This window comes from Tiliqua scincoides, chromosome 3 (genome assembly GCF_035046505.1).
Source record: "Tiliqua scincoides isolate rTilSci1 chromosome 3, rTilSci1.hap2, whole genome shotgun sequence".
Classification (NCBI taxonomy): domain Eukaryota; kingdom Metazoa; phylum Chordata; class Lepidosauria; order Squamata; family Scincidae; genus Tiliqua; species Tiliqua scincoides.
Window position 1 is genome coordinate 178,721,836 of NC_089823.1, and position 25,701 is coordinate 178,747,536.

At 44.8% G+C, this 25,701-nt stretch overlaps 1 long non-coding RNA gene across 1 annotated transcript; it reads right to left on the reverse strand.

Annotated features, from left to right (window-relative positions):
- Nucleotides 1-17,584: 17,584 nt before the first annotated feature.
- LOC136644368 (uncharacterized) lies at nt 17,585-20,572 on the reverse strand. The gene is made up of 3 exons (XR_010794090.1): nt 20,398-20,572; nt 18,304-18,448; nt 17,585-17,824 (listed from the first exon to the last, which is right to left on the reverse strand). It is a non-coding gene; the product is annotated as an uncharacterized lncRNA (long non-coding RNA).
- Between the last annotated feature and the right edge of the window lie 5,129 nt (nt 20,573-25,701).

The following is a 25,701-nucleotide window of genomic DNA, read 5'->3' on the forward strand; positions in this document are numbered from 1 at the left end:
ACTGCAGGATATGTACTTCCAAACACAAGTGTATAGTAATTGATTCATTCTGCTTTTGTTAGGTGTAAGTGTTTGAGACCTGTCAGTTTTTAAGTTTAAAAACAAGCAATTTTTTAGTTGCCAGCGATACCTCAAGGACTGAATTTTTTGCATTCTGGCATTTTTGCAAGGTTAGATAAACTTTTTAAGAATAGGGTAAGACCACTGGTTGGGCATCAAAGGGCCCAGTCCTATCTAACCTTCCAGTACTAATGCAGCTGTGCCAATGGGGTGTGTGCTGCATCCCATGGTGGTGGGGCAGTTACAGGGGCCTCCTCAAGGTAAGGGAACATTTAGACTGCAATCCTAGCCACTCTTTCCTGGGAGTAAGCCCCACTGAACGCAATGGGACTTACTTCTGAGTAGACATGCATAGGATTGTGCTGTTATTCTCTTACCATGGGTTTGCATTGCTGCTGAATCAGCATTGGAAAATTGGACAGGACTGAAGCCAAAGTGCAATCGTTCCCCCCCCATCCAGTGGTGTCACTAGGGTTCATGCCACCAGGTGTGGGAGGCCAGTGCATCACCCCCTTAGTGGGCACAACACTAGTGACCATATATATATATATATATATATATATATATATATATACACACACACACACATACACACAGACACACACACATATACAGGTGGAGCCTATTTATCCACATTAGTTCCGTGACTCAGCGCGATTAACAAAAATGCGTTGTGCTGAATTCCATAGAGTTACGCAAACACACTGCAGCCTGACACTTCCGGATGGAAGGAAACTAAGGCAGCTGTTGTCAATCCCCTCCCCTCCGTGCTCAGTCCTCCCCTTTGCCAGGGCTTCCTTTACATGGGATGCTGATCTTTTAAGAGTCCAGTCCTATGCGTTTCTACTCAGAAGTAAGCCCCATTCCAGTCAATGGGGCTTACTCCCAGGAAAGCGTGGAGAGGATTGTAGGTTATATCTCATGCTTTGCTTAGTGGGAAGGCTTGCTTGTGTCTGTGATTGCCTGCACCATGGGGGGATTGCTTGTGTCGGTAATTGCCTGCACCATCTCAATGGGGGGGGAATTTGGCAAACACTCCCTGGGTTTTTTTTTAAGCAATCCCCTCTGTTGCTACCACACTGCCCCTGTGTGAGTGAGTGAGAGCAAGCAAGCTCCACCTTGCTGCAGAGATTTTCGGGACCCCCCTCTTCAGCCTCTTTGCTGGCTCAGTGGCTCCAGGAGTGTTACTGTTCCTTTACAAGGGGAACCTCTTCCAGGGCTCCAGGGCTATTTCCGTGCCTGGGCGAGGCAGAGCCTTTTTGCAGTGTTTTGGGCTGCCTGGAAATGGAGCGAGACACCAGTGCAGGGCAAAGGTGTGTGTGACTTTTGGTTCCCCCACCCCATTCTCATTGAGACAAATCTGCAGATAAAAAATCTGCAGATAAATAGGCTGCACCTGTATATATGGTCACTAGTGTCCGTCCGTCCCTGTCTCCCCCCCCCCCATCAGCTTATTAACTTAAGTTCTCAAACTGATAGCACTGGGACCCACTTTTTAGAATAACAATCTGTCCAGACCCACTGAAAGTGATGTCATGGCTGGAAGTGACATCATTAAGCAAATTAAAATAATTATAAATAATTAAAGTAAAACAAATAACTAAATAAGGGGAAGCCAACCCTCTTCCACCAAGTGAATTTTCTCTGTAGCCTGCCTGCAATAACACCCCCCCCAACAAAAAAAATCAGTAAGATTTTCAGCACTACGCAGTATCCAGTTCAATTTAAGTTCTTCTGTTTAAACCAGATCACTGTCAAGATCGACCTGACTTTGAAAGCCTAAAAAGAAAAAATTCACCTTGCTAACTGAAGCCTCTGGTTTTTTTTTAATTGAGGGGGCTGTGTTCTGGAGCATTTGTTGAGCTCCATGTTCATCAGATTGGGACCATTCTGGTTGCCTTGCATTCCTCTTTGCCTGGCTTGACCACAAACCAAGGCACGTCTGCTTACTCATGAGTAAACGCTTAGTTTCACTTTCCATGGGGCTCAATACACTCATCGGCTTGGAGGGAGGGACTTCCTTCACAGGTGTTTTTGAGGGGCTGTGTTCATTGGATTGGGATCATTGTGGTGTTGTTGGCTTCCTCTCAGCCTGCCCTTTCTGATGGACTAAGACAAGTTCGCCTACTCACAAGTAAACTGGCGACAGAGCTCAGTTTCACTTTCCATAGGCTCCATGCATTTTTGTTTTCTGGTTTTTTGGCTATATCTTTTGATATAAAGGAGATTATTTCACTCTGGTTTTTTTCATTGCATTCCACTGTAAATTCCACATCCAACATTATATGATATGATGGTATTATTCCTAAAAACTGTGATTTTACCGCATGACACCCCCGTGTGCTTCACCCCCTGTACGTTTCACCTGGAACTACCGACACCCCCCGCATCCCCCTAGCGATGCCACTGCCCATATCCACAGGGGATATGCCACGGCAGATACCAGAAACAGAGGTTAGCAGCAAACCCTAAACTTACCATGGCACCAGAAGGCATTCAGGGACATGACACTAACAAGGAGCGGTTCCCTCCATTCCCCCATTCCCCCCATTGCATAAATGACTTATCTGACTCTGTTTGCAGTCCTCTTGTCACTGTCTGCTGTGCTGTCCGCTACCTGTTAGCATTGCATTGTTTGCAGTCCTCTAACCTGCTTCCAGTCAGCGTCGTGCAGAGCCAGTGAAAGAAGGACAATTTCTTACTACAGACAGTTGCCCTAGAAACAGAGCCGCAGGACCCAGAAAAGTCTCCGAGAAACTGGAAGTCACATCCCAAGAGACTAACAGCCCAAACCTGAGCTGCCCCGCGCCTGAGCTGCCATGGAGCCAAAATAACTGCTGTGACAGATAGCTGGCAGCAATTTCCCCCGAGTAAGGGAAGCAGCCCCACCATGTGATTATTCGACTCTGCATCGGTTATTTAGCCAGCATAGAGTAAGGACGCCTTGTGTCAGGCCATGGGGCCCATCATGTTACTCCAGATTCAGTACAGCTGAGCTCTGCCATTCTACCCCATCCCGCCCTGCTCCCTCCTTCCACCATGCCTTCCCCTGCCCTCCACCCACTCTGGAATGCCACCTCCTCCTCCCCAACTTACCTCTCTACTGCCTGGCACTCCTGGGCCAGCGCTAATGCCCACAAATGTGCCCACAAATGTTGACCTGGTGCACACTGCTCTGGATTGGACCCTAAGACCATAGAGGTCACTGTTGTGAGAAAAAAACATTGAAAATCACTGCCTTAGAGAGGGAATATAGTTCATGATCTAGAATTGACAGTCTCTCAAAATAAGGATCAGCAGGCAATCAGTGGGGGCACAATGCTCAGTACCAACTGGAAAAGATAAATGGCTATTAGCAGGATAGGATGCTAAGAAAAGAAATACATCATTGCTTGGGACTTTTAAAAACATTAAGTAATAATATAACCATAGGGGAGTTAATTTCCTAACAGTTTATGTCTAGCAAGATGACCTTTTGTCCTTAGCACTTACTGCCAGGAAGTGCATTCCCTTCTGGTCACTAAGCTCCGCAGTGTGATGTAAATATTTTAAGGGGGAAAGTGAGGCAGGTCAGTAAAAATGAAATTCCAGTGTCTTGGAACATACAAGGAAGAGAGAGGTTGATTTACACCCCTGAATAATCCATTCCCTCCTATTCTAAATGTGTATAGAAGTTTATTGATCTTGAAGCCGGCCTGTGCTTTGCGTCTTGCTTTATGGTAAGGAATTGCATATGACTGTTTAAGCTTTCCTCTCAAGTGATTGCCTTGGGAAATCTTAATATCTTCATGGCTTTGTACTGAGGGACTTGCACTTCCTCGCTAGAGTTTGCTAATCGTGGTAAAAGTTTACAGGAAAAAATTACTGCCCCTTTTCAGTTATAAAAGAAGGAACTGGCTCTGGTTGGATGATTTGTCAACTTAAAGAAAGAAAATGGAGGAACATGACCTTAGATTGTGATATGCCAATGCAACATTCATCCTCTTCACAATGGTACAACTACCGCAATATTGGGAGTAACAATCAATGAATGCTAAACAATAGCATCTCTGTCATTTTATAGAAGTCATTTTCCAACCTTTCACTCCATTCTGCCAACATTCTGCCACATTCCAGAGTGACCTAGAAACAGAATTTAAAGTAAGGCTGTGCAGATATGGGGTGACCTGGTTCTTACAGCCTCCTGTTCAATTTTGTGGGACAAGCAGTGCTCCACCTAAGGCAGTGGCCTTGGCAGTGAGCAGGACGGTAAAGTGAAGGTGATAAATACAAGTGGAAATTGAGCTTGGGAAGGGGAATTGAATTCTTCATTCTTCTTCCAGTGATCAAATCTGATGAGCCTTTAGTTACTGGTACAAACATTAGTCTGTACCTATCTGGGAGAGATTAACAAATCACAACAGAGGATTAGGCAGGATCTGATCGCTCACAATTTTGCTAGTTTTGGCTGTGTTTGCAAAATGGATATCTTCCAAAACAGAAGAAGTCTGAGATCTAGAAGTAATTTGCCAAAAGCCATTCCCTCAATCCCCTATCTTCTACCCCTTACTCCATGACATGGCAATGGCAAGTCATACCTGAAAGCCCCTCTTCTCCTTCGCCTCTGAAGTTGAAAAAAAGGGGGAGGGAACAAAAGTGCAAGTGACTAGAGAGGACTGCATGCGGAGAGACCAAATTTAGGCTTTTAGGCAGGAAGCTGAAAGCCAGGACCTCAAAGGTAGCGTTCTCTGAAGTGCTACCTGTTCTACGCGCAGGGCCAGCTAGGCAGGCGGAGATCAGGGGTCTCAATGCGTGGATGAGACGGTGGTGTAGGGAGGAGGGGTTTAGATTCATTAGGCACTGGGGAACGTTTTGGGACAAGCGGGGCCTGTACAAGAGGGATGGGCTCCACTTGAACCAGAATGGAACCAGACTGCTGGCGCATAACATTAAAAAGGTGGCAGAGCAGCTTTTAAACTGATCCCTGGGGGAAGGCCGACAGGAGCCGAAGGGCATCTGGTTCGGGACTCCTCATCCCTATGGGATGAGGATGGGGAGGTTAGAGAACAACAAGACATAGGCGGAGTAGGAGAAGAAATTGGGAAAGGTAGCGTGATGGGATGTGATAGACGGTTTGGCACAATGAGAGGATGCGGGGACAAAGGAACGAATAAGCAGCCCATCCTGGGGCATTCCGTGTACAAATGCTTTTATGCGAATGCCCGAAGTCTACGAGCAAAGGTGGGAGAACTGGAATGTCTGGTGACAAGGGAAAACATTGACATAGTGGGCATAACGGAAACCTGGTGGAATGCGGAGAATCAGTGGGATACCACAATCCCGGGCTATAAACTCTACAGGAGGGACAGGCAGGGGCGTGTTGGAGGTGGGGTGGCCCTTTATGTTAAGGAAGGGATAGAATCCAGCAAAGTAGAGATTGAAGGTGGGTCCGACTCCACCGTAGAATCTCTGTGGGTTAAATTACCAGGCTTGTGCAGCGATGTAATACTGGGGGCGTGCTATCGTCCTCCAGACCAGAAATCGGATGGGGACCTTGAAATGAGGAAACAGATCAGGGAGGTGACAAGGAGGGACAGGGTTGTAATCATGGGGGACTTCAATTATCCTCATATTGACTGGGTCAATTTGTGTTCTGGTCACGATAAGGAAACCGGATTTCTTGATGTGCTAAATGACTGTGGCTTAGAGCAGCTAGTCACGGAGCCCACCAGAGGGCAGGTGACTCTGGATTTAATATTGTGTGGTACGCAGGACCTGGTTAGAGATGTAAATGTTACTGAGCCATTGGGGAACAGTGATCATGCTGCGATCCGTTTTGACATGCACATTGGGGGAAGAATACCAGGCAAATCTCTAACAAAAACCCTTGACTTCCGATGGGCGGACTTCCCTCAAATGAGGAGGCTGGTTAGAAGGAGGTTGAAAGGGAGGATAAAAAGAGTCCAATCTCTCCAGAGTGCATGGAGACTGCTTAAAACAACAGTAATAGAGGCCCAGCAGAGGTGTATACCGCAAAGAAAGAAGGGTTCCACTAAATCCAGGAGGGTGCCCGCATGGCTAACCAGCCAAGTTAGAGAGGCCATGAAGGGCAAGGAAGCTTCCTTCCGTAAATGGAAGTCTTGCCCTAATGAGGAGAATAAAAAGGAACATAAACTTTGGCAAAAGAAATGTAAGAAGGTGATACGGGAGGCCAAGCGAGACTATGAGGAACGCATGGCCAGCAACATTAAGGGGAATAATAAAAGCTTCTTCAAATATGTTAGAAGCAGGAAACCCGCCAGAGAAGCGGTTGGCCCTCTGGATGGTGAGGGAGGGAAAGCGGAGATAAAAGGAGACTTAGAGATTGCAGAGAAATTAAATGAGTTCTTTGCATCTGTCTTCACGGCAGAAGACCTCGGGCAGATACCGTTGCCCGAACGGCCCCTCCTAACCAAGGAGTTAAGTCAGATAGAGGCTAAAAGAGAAGATGTTTCAGACCTCACTGATAAATTATAGATCAATAAGTCACCAGGCCCTGATGGCATCCATCCAAGAGTTATTAAGGAATTGAAGAATGAAGTTGCAGATCTCTTGACTAAGGTATGCAACTTGTTCCTCAAAACGGCCACGGTCCCAGAAGATTGGAAGACAGCAAATGTCACGCCGATCTTTAAAAAGGGAAAGAGGGGGGGCCCGGGAAACTATAGGCCGGTCAGCCTAACATCCATACCGGGTAAGATGGTGGAATGCCTCATCAAAGATAGGATCTCAAAACACATAGATGAACAGGCCTTGCTGAGGGAGAGTCAGCATGGCTTCTGTAAGGGTAAGTCTTGCCTCACAAACCTTATAGAATTCTTTGAAAAGGTCAACAGGCATGTGGATGTGGGAGAACCTGTGGACATTATCTATCTGGACTTTCAGAAGGCGTTTGACACAGTCCCTCACCAAAGGCTATTGAAAAAACTCCACAGTCAGGGAATTAGTGGACAGGTCCTCTCATGGATTGAGAACTGGTTGGAGGCCAGGAAGCAGAAAGTGGGTGTCAATGGGCAATTTTCACAATGGAGAGAGGTGAAAAGCGGTGTGCCCCAAGGATCTGTCCTGGGACCGGTGCTTTTCAACCTCTTCATAAACGACCTGGAGACAGGGTTGAGCAGTGAGGTGGCAAAGTTTGCAGATGACACCAAACTTTTCCGAGTGGTGAAGACCAGAAGTGATTGTGAGGAGCTCCAGAAGGATCTCTCCAGACTGGCAGAATGGGCAGCAAAATGGCAGATGCGCTTCAATGTCAGTAAGTGTAAGGTCATGCACATTGGGGCAAAAAATCAAAACTTTAGATATAGGCTGATGGGTTCTGAGCTGTCTGTGACAGATCAGGAGAGAGATCTTGGGGTGGTGGTGGACAGGTCGATGAAAGTGTCGACCCAATGTGCGGCGGCAGTGAAGAAGGCCAGTTCTATGCTTGGGATCGTTAGGAAGGGTATTGAGAACAACACGGCTAATATTATAATGCCGTTGTACAAATCTATGGTAAGGCCACACCTGGAGTATTGTGTCCAGTTCTGGTCGCCACATCTCAAAAAAGACATAGTGGAAATGGAAAAGGTGCAAAAGAGAGCGACTAAGATGATTACGGGGCTGGGGCACTTTCCTTATGAGGAAAGGCTACGGCGTTTGGGCCTCTTCAGCCTAGAAAAGAGACACCTGAGGGGGGACATGATTGAGACATACAAAATTATGCAGGGGATGGACAGAGTGGATAGGGAGATGCTCTTTACACTCTCACATAATACCAGAACCAGGGGACATCCACTAAAATTGAGTGTTGGGCGGGTTAGGACAGACAAAAGAAAATATTTCTTTACTCAGCGTGTGGTCGGTCTGTGGAACTCCTTGCCGCAGGATGTGGTGCTGGCGTCTAGCCTAGACGCCTTTAAAAGGGGATTGGACAAGTTTCTGGAGGAAAAATCCATTACGGGTTACAAGCCATGATGTGTATGTGCAACCTCCTGATTTTAGAAATGGGCTATGTCAGAATGCCAGATGCAAGGGAGGGCACGAGGACAAGGTCTCTTGTTATCTGGTGTGCTCCCTGGGGCATTTGGTGGGCCGCTGTGAGATACAGGAAGCTGGACTAGATGGGCCTATGGCCTGATCCAGTGGGGCTGTTCTTATGTTCTTATGAGAGCAGCATCTCATCTCCATTCATGGCAGCATAAAAAGATGAGGTGGCAGTGGCAATTGTGGCACTCACATCTGCCCCCTCATAATTGACCACCTCAGGTGACCCTTTCAGTTTCCCTCATGATGAGACTGGCTCAAGTGTCCCCCCCCTCCTAATATATATGTGCCCTCGTAACTTTGGGAGACACATTCACAGGTGTGGCTGAAATGTGCTTTTGAATGTCTCTCTTCATTCATATGTGCCACATGTATGGATGTTCACAAGGTGAAAAAGAAGCCAGAAGAGACAAATTTCAAATTTAAGCCAAAACTGATTAAGAACATAGGAACAGCCCCACTGGATCAGGCCATAGGCCCATCTAGTCCAGCTTCCTGTATCTCACAGCGGCCCACCAAATGCCCCAGGGAGCACACCAGATAACAAGAGACCTGCATCCTGGTGCCTCCCTTGCATCTGGTATTCTGATAGCCCATTTCTAAAATCAGGAGGCTGCACATGTCCAGTATGGCTTGTAACCCGTAATGGATTTTTCCTCCAGAAACTTGTCCAATCCGCTTTTAAAGGCATCTAGGCCAGATGCCATCACCACATGCTGTGGCAAGGAGTTCCACAGACCAACTACATGCTGAGTAAAGAAATATTTTCTTTTGTCTGTCCTAACTCTCCCAACACTCAATTTTAGTGGATGTCCCCTGGTTCTGGTGTTATGTGAGAGTGTAAAGAGCATCTCCCTATCCACTCTGTCCATCCCCTGCATAATTTTCTATGTCTCAATCATGTCCCTCCTCAGGCGTCTCTTTTCTAGGCTGAAGAGGCCCAGATGCTGTAGCCTTTCCTCATAAAGAAGGTGCCCCAGCCCAGTAATCATTTTAGTTGCCCTCTTTTGCACCTTTTCCATTTCCACTATGTCCTTTTTGAGGTGTGGTGACCAGAACTGGACACAATACTCCAGGTGTGGCCTTACCATCACTTTGTAAGCTTCCTGTGTGATAATGTCTTGAGAAGTGGCAACTCCTTTGAGGCTCAGACTTTCTTTGTGGACAAAAGTAGGGAAGAAATCAAGGGACCACCTAATATGTTTATTACATTTTTGTCCTGTCCTTTCATCAAAATACTCAGGGGGGGTTATTTGCATGTTATTATCACAAGAATCACGTAAAGTTGGGTAAGAAAAGGTGATTGGTCCAAGGGCACCCATCGAACTTCACAGCCAAGATTTGAACCTGGGAATTCCCAGACCTAATCTAACTACTGTACCCCATTTCCAAATAACTTGTTCATTCTTCTCTCCCTGCTTCTTGTGGATGCCCGTCTCACTTCTGATAAACCGGGCACCCACAAACAGGGCCTCACACTATGATTTGAGAACATGGTATGAAGTCCAAAGGACAGTAGCTTGGCTTTGGGATCTGCTTAGGAGCCTACGTGGAGATATGTTCTGAGTCAGGGCCTATTTCAGTTCATGCTCTGCAATATTTTCTTTCACAGTACTTCTAGGTCAATTTATTGGCCTCTCCTGGAAGTTGCCCATCAGTAAAGGTTCACATTGACAGCAGCATCCCCCACTTCCTTTCCAGTGACTGCAGTTAGTTACACAGAAACTATCTTCGTACTGAGATAGTTCAAATTGCTCTTTGCTAAGTGCCTTGCATTGTACTTGTCTATGCAAAGAATTGATGAGGAATCTTATTACAGTTTGAGCTCAATTGGTGTAAAGCTATCTTTCAGACAACTGCAGTGCCTGCTAATTTTTGTGGTGGTGTATTTGATGACAAATCATACAAAAAGGAAGACACAAACGTACCATTTCTCCTAGGTGCCCTCTGCAGAGTTGTGTGTTTTTGTAGGCTTTCTTGGGTCTGTGTACCTATTTTATGGGAGGTGGGTTTCACTGTTCCTTATACGACCATGTACATCTGCAGCATGCTTTTATGACATCTGCAGCATGCTTTTATGAACGTTCTACTGTTCTGTTATGGAGGTAATTACGTCTAATTTGGCAGCAGTTAAAGGAATTAAATACAAGGTGTAAATGTATGGTTATCTGAAGGGACCAGTTCCATGTCAGTTTCATTTGTAACATTGACAAGATCTGAATTAGTCACACAGTATCTGGCATCATTTCTCTTTCAGTATGTTGTTAATTTAGAATAATCATATACTGTAAATTTATCAGCTTATACTGTATTTCTTTTCGAAGTGATTGCCTCTGGTCATGTCTACTGCTGATCATTTTCCTATGCCTCCTTTCCTATTATTGGTTTTTTTTTCTTACTGTTAGAAGCTTTGCCACTGTTTACTTGGATCTCATCAGAAGCCATTTTACACTGATGACACTATAATCATCCTTGCCATCTTGTATTGTCGTCTATATGAGCCTTCAAAAAGATGCAAAATGGAAACGGAAATTATGGTGTTTTCAGCCTTGTGATAATTTTGATAAGTTCAAACTGCATCATGTATTCACAACTGGAAATGCTCTTCAAACCACACAGCCAACATGGAAACACTGAATGTTTGACAGTTCACATTGAAGCCTGTTTTTGTTGACTGGGGGGCTGGTACTAAGGCAGGATTCAATTACATCTCATTCCAATCCTCCATCACATGTTATAGTGAAAATGTTATGTAGTGTATATAACTACACATGTATATAGTGAACATATAGTGAATGTTATAGTTTCTCTTATAGTGAACAAAATGCCACCTCCCCTTCCTGCCCACTTGGTGCACCTACCTGATATCCTTGGATGTTCACTATAGTAGAGTGCTAAGACTTACTGAAGGTGAGACTAGATAAGCAGAATTGTCTTTAACAAAATCTTTCTCAGCTGATGGCCACACACAAACCACAGTCCACTCCAGTGACGTCACTAGGATTCACGTCACCCAGTGCGGAAGGCCTGCGTGTCACCCCATGCAGTGGGTGGGGCAACACCCCAGGTGGTGGGCATGGTGATGTTCCATCACCCCGCCCCCACTGGTTTTTTGGCTATACCTTTTGATAGAACACAGACATTTCAATGTGGTTTGTTTTATTGCATTCTGTATGAAATTACGCATTGATTGATATATAACATGATGGTGTTATTCCTCCAAACTCTGATTTTAGTGGTTTTGAAAACTTGTAGAGTCACACACATACACACACACCCTGTGTCAACTTACTATCACCTTATTACAGCAGTTCTCAAACTTTTAGCAACTGGGCCCACTTTTTAGAATGACCAGGACCCATTGGAAGTGATGTCATGGCCAGAAGTGACATCATCAAGCAAATTAAAATAAATAATTATAAATGATTAAATAAAAATAAAATAAATAATTAAATAAGGGGGAGCCAGTCCTGTTCCACAAAGTGAATTTTCTCTGTAGCCTGCCTGCAATAACACCCCCCCCCCCAAAAGTATCAGTGAGATTTCCAGCCCTCCCCAGTGCCCAGTTTAAAGTTCTTCTATTTCAAGTTTATCAAGATAAAGACCCACCTGGCTTTACAAGTGCAAAACAGAAAACATTCCCCTTTCCAGCTCAAGCCTCTTTTTTTTGTTCTTTTTAGTGGGGGGGGGGGGAGGCTGCCTTCTGGAGCATTTGTTGCACTCCAGTTCCATTGGATCAGGACCATTCTGGTGGCCTCACATTCCCCTTTCCCCTTTCCCATTCCCCTGGCCTGATCACAAGCCGAAGCACATCTGCCTACTCGCGAGTAAATGCAACCATGTGGCTGAGTTTGCTTTCCATAGGGTTCAATACAATCGCCAGCTGGGAGGGAGGGACCTCCTTCCCGGGTGTTTTCGGGGGCTGCATTCATTGGATCAGGACTATTCTCACATTGTTGGAGTCCTCTCAGTCTGCCCTTTCCGACAGACTAAGGCAGGTTTGCCTACTCATGAGTGAACACAGCCACACGGCTTCATTTCCCTTTCCAAAGAACTCAATAGACTCGCAGCTAGAAGGAACCTCCTTCTTGGGTGTTTTGGAGGGGCTGCATTCATTGGATCAGGACCATTCCAGTGTCGTTGGATTCCTCTCAGCCTGCCCTTTCTGACAGACTAAGGCAATTACGCCTACTCACGAGTAAACGTGCGATACGGCTCACTTTCCACAGGGCTCCATGCATTTTTTTCTTTCCGGTATTTTGGCCATAACTTTTTAAAGAAAGGAGCCATTTCACTCAGGATTTTTGCATTGCATTCCGCTGGACGTTCTTTATCCAATGGTGTGTGGCATGACAGGGTAGCTCTGAAAGCCACAATTTTAGCGCATCATCCCCCCAGGGCGCGTCACCCCCAGCGCATCACCTGGTGTGGCCCGCACCCCTGCACCCCCCCTAGCAACGCCACTGGTCCACTCCATTTTTAGAATCTTCCCTGTCCCTTCAGTCCAGTTTAAGTCTTGGAATGGACTATTAGTCTGTGACCAACCCAGGGCACTTCAAATTCCACTGGACCAAAAAATGGTTCAATCATTTGGTTCAAATGTTACACTTCCACACATCCATGTGGAAATGTAACATTTGAATAGAGCCTATATGGCTAAAATCCCATTTAAGTAGGCCCATTTTGTATGTTTTTGTTAGAAATCTGGGTACCTACCATGTGAGATTTTATACACATAGGCCCTATTCAGATATTATGCTTCTCAAAGTCCACAGACTTTGGAGATGTGAAAGGCACACAGAGTGGGTGAAGAGGGAAGGTGGGCTCTCACACCTCCCCAACATGTATAGAGAAGGGTCCATGGACCGGTATCACTTAATCCAGTACTCACTCATCAAAAAATAGCCATTTCTGATTTTGAAGATACTGTAGGGGGTTTTTGAGGGCAAACTGATCATTATATGAACAAACTATTCCACAGAAGGCAGTTTCTGAAGACTGTGAAAGCTCCAGCACTAATAATGACTTATGATACCCTGAGGTCCTCTTCATGGTCCTTTTCTCATCCCTCATGTTAGTCCATGTCCCTCCCCACCAGTCTGCATTGCAGATGCTGGGAATCCCCTTGCCAGCACAGAGGGCTCTGCCAGTATTTCCCTCAGGAGCAATGCTGGCAAGGTCACATTGAAAGCAAGGTACAGGGTCATTTTGTGTTTGTGCTAAAGCAACTAAAGTGAGAATATGGAAAGATCTTGTCCAAATGAGACCTTAGACTCTGACAGCCCAATACTAAACACATTTCTAGGAAGTGGATTACTGTATACAGGTTTCAGTTCACGGGGACCACTGGATTTTAACTCAGCTTTAACTCCCATTTGTGTCAACTTTGCATTTTAAGTGTGCTTACATCAAGGAACACAAATTAAATCTGACATTTCTGCTACAGTTCATATTACCATATATGAATATTTGCAAGGTGGAAATGGATAGATCCTGTACACAAAGATATGTCACAAGTTCCTTTAGCATCTCCCTCTCTCATCCTGTCAAAGGTTATGTAGGTACATCTTTGGAAGTTTCTTTGAAGCAAATCTATGCTAGTATAGCACCATTTTGTAAAACTAAATGAAAAGATCAGATAATTATCCTTACTGAAGTGTAACAATATTGAATAGAATTGGCAGGGCAACAAATGTTTTTACAAGTTTTTTTTTTTTTTTCTGGGGTAAATGAATGGAGGGCTGCCAGATAACCTAGAAGGGAAGCTACCTATTTGCGTGTTAATTCATTTAACTGTCAGAAACTGTAAAAATAGTTCATTGCCTTACGCTGAACCAAAATTGAGTCACCTGGAGTGATCATATAAAGAAGCCGACGTGGAAAGATATTCATTTTGTCGTTGTATGAGAAAGTAATGTCACCATTACCTTGTTCTGACCAGGGCCTAGGAGAAGGGAGAAATTTGTACCCAGGCCCAGAGTTGGAAAGGGGGCTCAGAAGTCAAAGAAGGGGGCCCAAAAAGTTCCTGGGATCTTGCATTTTCCTATTTCATCTGAACTCGCTGCCTGCCATAAAGCTGGGGGCACAACTGCGGACATGCAGTGGCAACTGCTGCTGCAAGCCATACACACCGGGCCCAGGAATGCATCCATGACCCTCCTTAACAGTGTAAAATCTGCTACAGTAGCTCTTTGACTTGTGGATCCGCTTACCATGAAGGAGTGTATAGGAGATCAGGGAACAGCTGCTACAGAAGTTCATTTTGGTGCATACAGCAGTGTCCCTTCTCAGATATAAAGATACTAATTTTTTGCAATGGATTTTCTATATTTCAAAGGTTTTAGAGAGACATGGGAGTTTTGTTTTCCATCTTACTTTATCTAGCTGCCAATGCCGCATGGTCAGGTAGACCTGAGCTCCACATCAAGAAGCTTGGTAGACCTGGGCTCCAAAGACTTTTCTGGCTGTCAGCACCCTCCCATTGCCCTATTTCGTCTCTCCCCTTGTTCTGTCTGGCCCCATTGCCCCCTCCACCTTTGGGAAGGGACCCAAAAGAAACTTTGTACCCCCTGATAAAATTCCTCTCAGAGGCCCTGGGTCTGACTATTTTTAACATTGCCATCACCAGCAGGTTCAAATCCTAATTTTCCAGCCAGTCAGTTTCATTGGATGGTCCCTAGTTCTAATATTGTGAGAGAAGGACAAAAAAAATTTTCTACTCCCTCTCCCTCCACTCAAAATTGGAAAATCTGAGAGGGAGCTGGAAGGAGGGAAGCTGAGAGCTCTGAGGCTGAGCCATTACAAATCAAGTTGAAATTTGGAGAAAGGAGACCAGGGTGACATCAGGGTTGGTCAAATCGGGTCAGGTCAGGTCGTCCCCATGCCTATCAAAGTGCTACCAGGCCAAGATGACTGCTGAATCTTCAGTGTTACTAGTAGTAGAAGTGGTCAAAAAATCAGGAGGTGGATAGAGTGCTCCATGGGAGGCCTGTGGAGGGCTTTGCCCCAGATCTCCAAGCAACCTGGTGCCCACACTGGAAATTACTGAGGGATTTCTAAGTCCAGTTCTCTTATAATGGCTGAGAGGAATTTCCAAACTAGGTAAGCTCATTTCTGAACATCCGACCCTTCATTTCTACATTTGTTCTCACTGTTAGTTTCAAATGTCCATGAGACACTTTGCATGTGTGAATCAAACCTCAGTACCAAAATAGTATTTAGACAGCATTTGGTATTCTACGTCAAGCACCAGGAGATCTGGGGCCAGCCGAGATAGCTTGCTTCCCTACTCAGTTATCTTCATTAAATTGTTCCTCAGAACCTTTCCCTTTCATTCTGCTCCTTTGCACATCAACAACATAACAACAGCCTCATTTAATTTTTAATTTTATAAGCTTTGACAGAGAAGCATCTTGGATCAAGTTGGATGAGACTGAAAATGACAGAGAAAGTTTCCTTTTGCCAACTCAACCCTTTTGGCTCTGTTACTGGACAGCTTGACATGAAAGGAGATAAACATAGGCTGGAATCTGAAACCTTTTCTGCAGTGACCTTGTTTTAGCAAACTCTGTTCTTATCGTCTGGTCCTCATTCTTGCCTGTGCTGTCATTCCTCACTGCACATTTCTCAGCATGAACTGTTTCTACTTAGAAAATTTTCACTTTTATACTTTAGCTGACAAAATTTGATGTGACGGAGATAGCATTCATGTGCACAACCCACATAGAGAACTTTGCACACAAACACTAAATATGCAGTCATGGGATGGGCTTGTGATCACGAGGCATGGCCTCTCTCCTTGTATTTAATATATGCATGAGGATGTCTGCTCTATAAGCATGGCAGAGCAGTGTAGGCTGGAGCAGAGCTCTGGAACCTATCCTACATAGGATAACTTTTTCAAAGGACTTGAGCTGAGAAGAAGCATCATGTGCAGCAGGAAGCTGAGAAACTTAGAAAGGTGCCTGAGGTACAGGTGTGCTGTCACTTAACAACGGGGATAAAGTCTCCAATCCATGTTGTTATGTGATTAGGTCATTAAGTGAACATTCAGACCACTCTAGTGCCTTTATTGTGTAAACAGACACTCCATGCCAGAAACTAGCTGGCTACACAGGTTACTGGAGATAGATTGCTTCTTCTCTATATTAAGAGCCTCTCTGTTGTGTAAACAGACAATTTGCTGCAGGCTATGAGAGTCCTGACCGCCCCATTAAGAGCCTCCTTGTGGTGCTTTGACCACCCTCTTATATGCAGTCCATAATTAAGCAGAAGGTTGTTAAGTGAGGCCTGCCTGTATCAGCTCATGTTACGTTAAGGCATGAGCTTACGTTAAGCTCATGTTACGTTAAGGTATATTCTACGGGAATATACCAGAGAGTAAATCTTATTGATCACAGTAACTTTCTTGTGAATAAATATGCACTGCAATATACCTTTTATATTCATTTGGAATTTTTTAAATTCGAGTTTTCAATTTCTGTACACTTGTTTTAAAACTATTGCTTCCTACCTTGGGGATGGAATGAAATACAATAATTTTTGAAGTACAAATAAATGGCAGAAGAAGAGAACACTCTTAAGTAATTTAAAGTTGATTTTTGCTTTGTTATAGGCTTACAGCCCAATCCCAGTGGGGCTGGGTGGCAGAGGAACATGTGTTCCATATTTGCCATAAAGCAATCAGTGCCAGCTGTAAAAGGTGCTTTGGAGCAGCCAGAAGAAGTCACCAAATGAGGTAAGGTGGTGGGGGGTGGGGTGGGGTGGGGTGGGGTGAGCGTGGATCAGAGCAAGGGGAGGGCAGAACAGGGCAGCAATGGGGAAGGGAATGGGCAGAACAGGTCCAGAAAGGAGGTTGGTTTGATGGCAGTGGCAGAGCCTTGCCCCAGGGAAGGAAATGACTGATCCCTTACCCAGAGATCTCCACAACTGCCCTCTTCAGGCGGGATGTAGTGGAGACATTTTGGCGCTGCTGCATCAGCGGTAGGGGGGAGAATAGAGTTGGGCTGTTAACGGAGCATGACTGGGGCGGAGGAACGGGACTTAATCTCCTGCACTTTATAATGTGGCACTTTACCAGTGCCTATAAACCCCAATAAATCCAGACCAGGTTCAGAACAAAACAGTAGCACATCATGGGCTTTTTTATTTCTTATCTTCCTTTATTAATACATGCCCCTTGCTTTTCCTCCCTTCTTCATTTAAAATTCTGAACTATGATTTATAATTATTATGGGTAACAGCCTCTACAGCAACCAGAAACTAGCAACATCCATTTTGACATAAGTGATAAATTACCATTTGTCACTGGTATAATCAAGTATATTACACTGTGTAAAAATAATGGCATCTGCCATTTTTTTTTCTGTTTGTTATGCTGTATGGCCCTTTGGGTCTTGGAGATAATTTATCTCTCATACATTCACCCCATCCACCCACCAACTATCTCTCCCTCCTTCCCCATTGCAGACAATTCTAGGAAACAAAGATTTACACTCACATTAAAAAAAAAATTATTTGGAAAATGGTGGGACATTGTATCAGCAAAGATATTGCACGAAACCCCAATACAAAAGTCTGTGTCCTCAAATTGTTTGGGTTTCCAAGTGTCCTTGCTGAGATCAGCTGGCATTGCATGAGTATGAAGTCAATCTTGTCTCCTTTTCAGCTTTCTCTCTCTTTTTTAAAATGGCAAGGAATTGAGTCTCGTTTCACATCTAAGCTAAAACAAAGCCAGCAGATTTTAAGTGTGCATGCATTCCTCCAAAGACCTCAAACACTCACACTTGTTTCACTGAAATCTATATAATGGCATAGCAATAAAAGTATGGTAAAATTATCGATACTTCAATCTTATGCAGGTTTATTTGGGAGCAAACCCATCTGATCCTAATAGAACCCGATCCTGCAGCCTGGGTCCATGCAGATGTGCACCAGCAATTTTGCTGGCATGGGTCTGAGTAGATCCCTCCATGCCACAGAGGCTTACCCTCAAGTAAGGGAACGAACATTATCTTTTCCAGAGGGAGACCCCCAGGACTGCCTCCCCTCTGCAAGATGCACCACAGGCTGTTTTGGCACTCCTGCACTGGCTGGGACGGGGGAGCATAGAATTGGACTGTGCTACTGCTGACCTTAATTTACCTGCATTATTATTGAATCTGCATTATTATTGAAACACACAGTTTTCTGGATATTTACCCAAGGGACACTATAAGGCAGACTGACATCACTTGGTCACCTTTTGACTCTAATAAATATTCTCAGTCTCTGTGTTAGAGACACTAAAAGTACCATGTTCTTCATAAGGTTATTGATGCTAATGGATTGTTCTTCACTGAGAAGTCTGAAAATGAGAGAAAGAAATTGACAATATTTGCTTGATCTACCGAATACATTGAGATGTTCTTATTTTAACACATTCATGAATGCCTCTTACAATGCAATTCTATGCATGTTTACTTGGAAGTAAATCCTCTGCATCCAGTTGGGCTTACTCACTATTAGGTATGCTTAAGATTGCAGACAAGTGTACCATCATTTACATTCCAGAACCCCATAGTCTTCAATGGAAATAGGGCCCAGCTGAAAATCTTGATCACAATTGAATAAAGAAGTTATAGAATAATTATTAATATATTAAGGCTGCAATCCTGTAGCCGCAATCTTGTACCTACTGAAAGTCCAATCCTATGCATTGGATTCAGAAATCCAATCAGGAATCAGGAATCAGTCCCATTATAGTTAGTGGGACTTACTCCCAGGAAAGTGTAGATAGGATTGCAGCCTGAATTCAGTGGGGCTTACTTCTGAGAAGACATGCCTAGGATTATGCTGGAAGCACTTTGATTTTTCTTCTCCTTAAATGAAAAGGAGAAGCAATTACATTTGAACCATCGTAAGAAAAATGTTACTGAAAACCTTTATCTCTAAAAGGGAGAGACCACAAAATGATCAGGAAACCACAAAAGGGAGACCCAATACTAACACTGAATAATATGAAATATTATGTCTATAATCCAAAAAATAATAAAACCAAACAATTGATAGTAAAATTCAAACACAAGGCAACTCCTGAAGTCACCAATACAATATCACTACAAATATACAGTTCTACAAAATATTCAGTTTTGAAGTCTGTCAATATGTTTTAGTATTTGTCTTACTCGTAGATGCAGACAAATGTGCAGTTATTCCATGAGAAAATACATCTGGGAACGTTTCAACTCATGTGGGATTTATGACCACACATTCACTGCAATGCAGGTCTTCCTGTGCATGCTAGTCCCTCCTCAAATGCTGCCAAATCCTTTGGCAGTCTTCCTATATCCCAGCTGCACTTGCCAGCCCACATGGCTGGGAGCTTGATGCCCAGTGCAATTGCTACCCCCTGCACCTCCTTAGCTATGCCACTGGAATTACATGGGTTTTGCAACCGTATGTTCAAAAAACCCATATAGGAGGCTCTGGACTCACAGATCAAGAGATGAATTAATGGAAAAGAGGTACTTAAATATTCTGTGGCAAAAAACCCAAAAAACAACAACAAAGAAGTCTCACGGATAAGGAAACGCATGCGAATTTTGCTCCCAAATGTGTGCTTATTCCATGGGAAATGCCCGTTTCCATGTACGTTTTTGTATGATTGGTCTGGGCCTCAGTCGTTGAATGGGGTAAAACAGACGGAGCAGCAGAGGAATCTATTTGTCCAAATTTATATAGAAGCTACCTTCTACAGAATTGGACTACTGGTCCATCTGGCTTTATGTTGTCTATGCTGGTTAATGGTAGCTTTCTGATTTTGGGGGGTGATCCTAGTACTGTTTGGGGGTGCTGGTGATTGAACCTGGAGCCTTCTCCAAGCATACCACATACTCAGCCACTGAGCTATGCACCCTCTGCCCTGAAAGGATTTTGTGTAAACTACAGTGCAATCCTATCTTGCGCTGGAACAGGCAGGCCAGGAGGCATGTGCTGTCTCAAGCGCACGATAGGGCACCAAAATGGCTCAGCCAGAAACTTTCCCCCTTAAACCCGGGTAAGCCACTTCAGCCCCTATGAATCTCCTCGAACTTGTGCCACCTCCTGAGTAGGCATAAGTCAGAGGACAGTGGAGTGGCTTGAAGACCCTCCACGCTGCTCGGGTATGGGGGCTAGGATCAGGCATAACAGCCAGATCCCAGGCCCGCCTCCCACTCCCTGCCCACTCCCGGGCCGCCCTTTGCCTACCCTCCCCCCGCCCCGGAACACCTCCCACCCGCCCTCCCCAGACCAAGCTCAGCTGACGCAACTTACCTGGGGGAAGTTGCGGTGGAGGCTATGCAGCCTCTGTGCTCCAGTGCACCTCTGTGTACTGGCTCGGCTTCCTCCTGAGGAGGCACAAACGAGCTTTACAGCAGGTTTGTGACCCTCCTGGGCCAGTGCAAGGGACTTGTGCCGCCCCAAGGGTGACCCAGAATTGCGCCCCTAGTTGCTCTTTTGCCTTTGGGGAAAAAATGTAGGTGTCAGTATTAATACTAAGAGTTCATTTTCATATTATGGCTGCAATCTTATACATACTTGCTTCGTATGTATACGTACTTACTATACATACTCATTTTCACTAAACTTAGTGGGAACTGCATCCAAGTAATTATACAGAGGATTGCAGTGTACAGCCCAATCCTAAATGCCTATTTTGCTGGTTGATCTCACACTCTGCCAGTGTAATGCTAGGCCCACAATTGTTGCAGCTGCTCTGTCATTCCACAGCTCACTGGCAGCTGGTAAGTGGTGGGCTGCAGAACCTCCATGCTTATCTGCAAAGTTGGGGGGGGGGAGACTGGATTTTGGGGTAGATCAGGGCGGGGATTAGGCCAGGCCAGGATTGGGAGAGGGAAAGAGGGGGGAAATCTTAGTGACAGCAGCACATGCCTAATTCTATCCCCTTTTCCAGCCCAGACCTGCCCCCAAGGGCCCCTGAGAAGCCAGCCAAAGAGCTGAAATAGGTCCCAACCAGCCTCTGGAGAGATAAGTAAACCTTTCTTTACTTTCCTCCTCCAAGCTGCTTGGTCCTCAGCTGACTCATAGCAGGAAGCACACACTGTGTTGGCAGCACTACATACTCTGGACCAACCCTGGATTGGGCAGTGGAAGGCCCTCTTGTCTAGCAGGTTGTACAGCTCAGTTGTTTGGAGTCACCAGCCTGGGTTTATGCAGCCTCACTGTATATCTTAAGAAGGCCCACAGCTTTCCTTATTTCACTGCCAAGTGAGACTCTTGACAGCTAGCGTGCAAGATGGAGCCACCATGTGGAGGCTGCTTTGAAAGGCTTTGTGTGGTAGCTGCCTGTGCACAGAGAGCCATTTGTGTGCATGTCTCGCCATGCAAATTGGCTAATTTTTCCCACTGAGCTGTATTGTGAGCCAATGCACAGGAGCAGCTCACCACACAAAGATAAATGTCAAGGGAAGCAATTTAAAGCATCTTTCTCGGCCATGTACATCATCCCCACTGCTGTTTTAATTTGAGTGCTGCCCTGAGTACTGTCTGCATCTGCAGTACCTAGAAAGGTGACAAAGTGCTGCATGGTTTACAGGCAGCAGAATGGTGGTTATTCTGCTTGCTATGGCTATCTTGCATCCATTGAGCTGAAGCTTCCTAAATATCGAACATACAAACCCCTTGTGATAGGGTGAGTCTGACAACCTCTGGGTTTCAAAATGCACTTCCTGCTTCTGTGGAAAAGATGACAAGTCGAGGGGCGCAATCCTAACTAACTTTCCAGCACTGGCATAGCTGTGCCAGTGAGACCTGTGCTGCATCCTGCAGTTGGGTGTAATTCACGGAGGCCTCCTCAAGGTAAGGCAATGTTTGTTCCCTTACCTCAGGGTTGCATTGCCCTTATGTCAGTGCTGGAAAGTTGGTTAGAACTGCAGCCTAGGAATGGTCTGAAAGAATTGCTGGGGGTGGGGGTGGTCATTGTTGAAAATCTTAACTTCTCTGGCCTGTTTCAAGGAGCCACTTGGGGTTCAGAGTGCCTGCACTTTATATGCACTGAGATCACAAGCGTTATTCATCTGCTCTTCTTCTATATGTTGTTAGCTTTGTCCATTTATTATTTGTGCAAAGTGCCTTTTCACCAGCATTCCCTATCTCCAAGTTCATTTTGATATGTGAGTTATGTTCCCTTGCTGAGACCTGCATGTTCCTGCTGCTCTGCTGTGATTGGCTAGTTGGAGTTAGTTGATATTGATATTTTTTCTTGTGGCTGTGGGTGGAAAAAGTTGGGGGGGGGAATCAGTCACCTGGGATTCTCCATGGCTTCCAGTGGGAATACTTTTTATTATCTTTTGCAGGTGTAATATTATGCCGTCATTCTTGGTGGGAATAGGTTCTGACTGAGCTTGGCTCTTTCCCTATCATGCCTTTAATTCTGTCCAAGTTTCCCCTTTATGTGGGTAGTGTCCTGCCAGCTTATCCTGGCAAAGACTTGTGCCGGTGCAAAAGTATCACTAAACCAGCACAAATCCACAATGTAAGCACAATGTTTTGTTCAACATCAGGGGATTCAATCATCTGGTTGGATAACAGAGAGTTATTAGTTCCGTAAGCACTGAAAATTGCTGCTTGGCTTCTGAGAAAAATGTTTTATTTTTGTACCCACTCAACTCTGCTCCTCCTGTATTATTCACAACACCTACAATCAGGCCTGTAACTTAGGCAACCTGACTTGATAAAGATTAACGTTGTCAACATGCTTGACATTCAAAAAGATGCTGCTATCTGGCAAATGCCATCTTTATGTGTACATTTAGATTGCTTTATGTTTCAAGGGGGGAAAAAACAAAGAAATTCAAAAGGATGCTTGAATGTGTGTATATAACCATTTTGCTTCCTATTACATCCATTATTGTAATATACAATTTCAAATACAGAATAAACAATCTCAAAGCCCCAAGTTAATAATGTGATACACATTCAGGGATTTGTGGAAGTTTTGCTTGTTAGGAAACTGTAACATGAAATGAAAGTTGTTCAGTTTCCTGTTTCCTACGGGTTTGCTGTCAGATGCTAAATTTAGAATCTGCTTGTAGCAGGCTAAAGGCCAGATGTTGCTTCCTGATATGTGGGTATGGAAGACGAGAAAAAAAGGGAACCCAGAATTCCATGGCATGTTGTCCTTATCCCCCCGCCCCCCCGGGGGAATTTTACTCTGAATGATGAATACTTGGAACTCCAGAGCCAAAGCAAGTGAAGAGCTTCATTTAAGTGCTGAGCACAAACTCCTTTATAGCTACCGTTGTTCAACCAAGATATATTTCCAAAGCTTTTAAAATGTATTTTTAATAACAGCACTCATTCTGCACTTTCTGATTGTGCAAAGTGCTTCACATGTATTACCTTGATGTTATCAAAAACGCTGTAAGGTAGGTATTGCAACTCTTCTATTGCAACTGGAGAGCTGAAGAAGCCTTTTGCCTAAGGCCACCCAGTGAATTCATGGCGAGGTGAGATTTGAACTGGGGAGAGACTTGCAGCTCAGTCTCTCAACCATGGCACCAGTATTTAACTGTCCAACTATTTATCAATTATTTCCGAATTTCTTCTTTTTAGCCTTTATGCTATGGTATTCTTGGAGCTTAAATTGACCCAAGGCCTTATTTTAATTAACTGGTCTTCTGGAACATGAGAAGCAACATTAAAGAAGAGAGTACCTCTGAGCATTTGCAGATAGCATTTGCCAACAGTTAGCCTCTGCACAACAGAGATGGGTAATCCAAACCTAAAGGTGGCAGCACTGCTAGGTGCAGCAGCACCAAAGTGGCTACTGCTGCATCCTGTGGCACTGGGGCAGCTACCGGAGGTCTCCTCAGGGGAAGGGAACTTTTGTCCCCTTCCCCTGGGGAAAGCCCCAAGCCTTGCAATAGGGCTTCTCAAGTCTTCATTGGGCTATTTGTTGGCACAGAGTTGAGAGATTCTGTGTTGGGTTGAAAGACCCGACACAGAGTTCAGGATCCAGCAGTGCTCCGCCGGTCCTGCTCCACTTCCTCCCCCACCCTCTCCCTGGAATGCCTGCCCCTGCCCCCCCCAGCTCTTACCTAGGTCTGGTAAGCTCTTACCCAGCTCTTACATTGCCCAGAGCTCTTACCTAGGTCTGGATGGCATTCAGCTGATGCTGGGTCAAGAGCAGGGGTGTCCAAACACTGGCCCAAGGGCCACTTGCAGCCCTTGAGGACTCCCAATCTGGCCTGTGGAGAGCCCCCAGTCTCCAATGAGCCTCTGGTCCTCTGGAGATTTGCTGGAGCCCGTGCTAGCCCAATGCAACTGCTGTCAGCATGAGGGCGACTGTTGTCAGCATGAGGGCGACTTCTCATGTGAGCTGTGGGACGAGGGCTCCCTCCATTGCTTGCCATTTCACGTCTGATGTGTGGCAGCAAAGGAAAGACCGGCCTTGCTTTGTGCAAGGCCTTTTATAGGCGTTGAGTATTGCAAGACCTTCATTCATTCATATAAGTTCCATCTCTAATATATTTATTTATGTAAATTTATTCAAATTTGAAACCTAAATGAATTCTTCTTTTTCCCAACCCCCAACACAGTGTCAGAGAGATGATGTGGCCCTCCTGCCAAAAAGTTTGGACACCCCTGGTAGAGCCAACTTGTGACGGGCTGGCGCTGATTTAGCTCAGGGTGTCGCATGCACACCTCATGGCACTTTTACAACACCCAGCACTGGTGCTGGAGATCAGTGCTAGTGCTGGCCCAGTTCAGGACTGGACCCTAAAAGTCAAAGCTTCAGTTTTCAAAGGATTTAGCTTACATTTGCATATCTCTCACACCAATTGTCCCTTATTAAAAGAATTAGGAGATAAAGCATGGTTAAAAAAAATGCTGCATACAAATATATTAGGTTCCTACTAGAGCACTTTGTGGTACTGAGATTCCTTTCACACATTACAAAAGTGGCACTAGCTTGACCTGCTCTGAGAACATTTGGGGCTCATTTTTGGTTACTCTTCAGCAAACCTGTAGGGTCTCCCCTGACTAACCATGCACAAATGATTTATGCACCATCTTTGTTGAACACAAACACATGTGACAAATGAAAGCAAGGGACATTGACTCATAGTTCAGTTTTATCTGATTATGAAAATGGTTGTGTGACAATTGAGCCAACTCTCAGTAATTCCCCTATTTAATCAAACGATGGCCCAGGTTGAAGGGCATTGACCACAAACTCATCACAAGAGTTCATCAATATGGGTCTTATTCAGCAGCTCCTGGCAAGCCACAATGGGCTGGAACTGATCTGTGTCTGGTTTCTTGCCTATAAAAGGATGGAGAGTTTGACATGTTATCTTCATGCAACATGGGAGAGAGGCCCACAGTTCTCTCATACCATGTGGAACTTTCTTGTTCTGGAGGATTTCTCCTATATATTTTTTGTGCAAAGCAGATATCCAGCAGAACCTCAGTCCTGCCTTTTTGAGACCTCATATAGCATGGCTGGCCAAACTGGCTTGCAAGCTACATGCAGCTCTTTGACATATAATGTGTAGCTCTCAGAAATATGTTGACTGAACTCCTTTTTGCATCACAATTAATATAAAAGGTAAA